Below are 2,927 nucleotides of genomic sequence, written 5' to 3' on the forward strand. Positions count from 1 at the left end.
TTGTTGAGCAAATACTTGAATATATTTTGTATGAAAAGATTTGACATCCCTTAATTGTCAAAACCCACGCAATTCTGTCTTTTCTACCCATGTGCATCTCTGTAATTAATAAGTATCTTTAAAAATGTAAGTTTTGGATTTTTGTGTGTGTGTATGTACGCTTTGGAGGGCATTTGCTATTATACTCACTGCTCACGGGTGACAGCATATGCTTTGATTTTTTTTCCCCTCAAAAGACCGGTTTTCTAAACTCTCCTCCCCCTGCTAAATGCTTTCTTAATGACATACATGATACCACATCCCTATCAGGGGAAAGGGGCAATCCAAGAAATTCAGGAGCTTCACTTTTATTGCGAAGTTGAAATATAGTCAAATTTAATTTAGGCTGTAATATTTTGTTCCGAAAATAACAATTTGAGTAGCTGAGGAGATTCTGACTGCCTGTGAGTGGGTGTAGCTCCTGGTGAGAGCACGAGAGGGAGTTGTTCATCTGTTCTTCTCTGTTTCAGCAGCATCATACCTTTAAGAGTATGAGCATGTGACAGCTCTTGATGAGATTCTAATGCTTAAAGGGTAATTCAATATCACCTTAATTCTGACTTTAGAACCAATCTTTAAGCATGGTGCCACTAGACTACATAATTCAGAAAATATTTAATATCAATTTTTTCCTTAATACCTACTCAATGACTTACCAAAATCTGCTGGCATTTTCTAAAGGATGTTTATAAAGGTCACAGTTCTTGAGGGCAGACACCGTTTCTTGTCACTCTTGAAAATTTACCCCTTTTCATAGTTCTTGGCACATAGGAGCTGCTTGGTGAATATTTGCTGAATGAGTTAAGTGACTGCCAGTATGTCCCATTGAGTTTGAATAAATGGTTATACTTAAAGCCTTTGTAACATTTATGTCTACTTGCTTTATAAGAACATTGTCAGGTGGATGGCAACACAATTCATTTTATGTGTCCAAATCCTGTGTCTTATTGGGGTATGAGTTGACCTAGTCCTGATGAAAAGAACACAGGGAGAAAATGAAGGCTGATGCTTTCAGCAATTAGGTGGAGGAAATGGGTGGATACTTAGAAGTGGAGCAACATGAAAACATCTAATGCAACATAAATTTTAACAGGGCTCTTGGGAAAGAACAAAAGCTGTATCAGAAATAGACATGAATGGTGCCTGGTGGGTGATGGCCCTTGGGTTGGTGAGGTGTGTTGCAGCAGGGGTGAGAATAGAAAAAATGAGCTTGCTCTCCCCTCTCCATGTCCCTGTTTTTGGTCCAAGAATAGAGCTGCCAGTAAGAAAATCTGCAAAGGAAAAAACAAGTTAGATAATATTCAGTTGGAAGAAAATACTAATAACTACAAATCAGATGATTAAAACCTGAAGAATGCAAAGTAAAGCTAATGTCGATTTGTAATATAGCTGCTGAAAAACCAATATGGTATGTTTTCATGGGCGTGTATATGCCTGTGTATTAAAGGAGATGGTATGTATTAAGAAATCTTAGTGTCGGAGATAGGGACAATTATGGAGTGACTCTAGGGGAGAATACTTCAAACGATGCGGGAATGGAGGAATTGTGACCTGTGAGTAGAATGGTATCCGAAGCAAACAGAACAGATACTTGCTAGCAAGTTTTTTTAAACTTGCTATGACTGCTCCCTCTTCATCCTCTGGTTCCACCCACAGTTATCTGCAAGTTCATTCAGAGATTCTACAATGCAAATATAGACTCTTAAATAGTCTACCAGGAAGTAAGCATGTATTCAAAACCTGGAGTTGTATTATCTTAGTTTGCACACAGACATGGGTAGGAAGTGATGTATGTGGCAGGTGGCCATCCTTTGAGGGAAATGAAAGTCTGTGTGAGGCAGATGTGATGAGTGCAGCATTGGGAGGAAAACTGAGTTTCCTCTAGTGTAATCCGACTTCGGTAGACATTGCTAAAGTTTTATATAATAGCCTTAAAGCATTCAGGAGAGTAGATGCAATTTGGCTTGGGAGAATTTGGGGGAGTAGAGTTGAGGTCCATTTGAATATCTGTAAAAAGCTCAGATTGAAAGGGTTTAGCACTTTATCTCTCTATCGGTATTTCTGTGTCATTTATTGCAAGGTTTATTCAATATCATAGGCAGAGATTGTAATGGTGAACATGACCAAATCCTGGCTTAGCCTAAGGCCCCTAGCGGAGGCAAAATGGTAATATGTTTAGCTGCAACACTTTCCTGGAACATGGCACCTGGAAATAAGCAGACTCCAAACACTGATAAGGTTGTCATGGAGAACTACATTCCAATCTTAAAGCTGTTTCCTCCAAGAAGGGTGCATTTGACTTCCACAGGCTTCTTGAATTTTCATGTAGCACCTTTTTCTGCTGAGATGTTCTGAAAGATATCAGAAGACACCAACCCAGCAAAAATGGACTGACAGGAAATTGTATGTGCTCTGCTTATGATTTCACTACAAAATACATGATCAACACTTTCTTAAAAATATGTGAATAGAAAAATATCAATTAAAACATCAAGATCAAAACACAGTTTCCCAGCATGTGCTCTGCACAGCTAAATGTAATGATTTCGTTTTCCACAGCTCTGCCTTCATGCTACTGTGTAGAGTTTGCTTTAAAAAATCTTTCTCCTAATTTCTTCTTTTGGAAATTTTCCACCTAAAAGCAAATGTCATTCATTGCTGTGTGTTTTCACTTTAAAAATATATATATATATGCTCTTTAAAAGATTAGGAAAGTAGATAAGATTACCCATAGTTTTATCATGCAAGTTTTTATTTCTAGTATGTTGTTTCCTACATTTTAGTGACTGCTAGTATACTCAGTACAACTTTTGTCTTGCCTTTTCTGTTTGTTTGTTTGTTAATCCCCACCCAAGGATATTTTTTCCATTGATTTTTAGAGAGAGTGG

The 2,927-nt window shown here is 37.7% G+C and overlaps 1 long non-coding RNA gene across 1 annotated transcript; it reads right to left on the reverse strand.

The window, feature by feature from the left end:
- Positions 1 to 331: 331 nt before the first annotated feature.
- Positions 332 to 1,650, reverse strand: LOC107182319. Its single transcript, XR_001513048.1, has 2 exons — positions 696 to 1,650; positions 332 to 520 (listed from the first exon to the last, which is right to left on the reverse strand). It is a non-coding gene; the product is annotated as an uncharacterized LOC107182319 (long non-coding RNA).
- Positions 1,651 to 2,927: the final 1,277 nt, after the last annotated feature.

This window comes from Myotis davidii, unplaced genomic scaffold (genome assembly GCF_000327345.1).
Source record: "Myotis davidii unplaced genomic scaffold, ASM32734v1 scaffold535, whole genome shotgun sequence".
NCBI lineage: Eukaryota > Metazoa > Chordata > Mammalia > Chiroptera > Vespertilionidae > Myotis > Myotis davidii.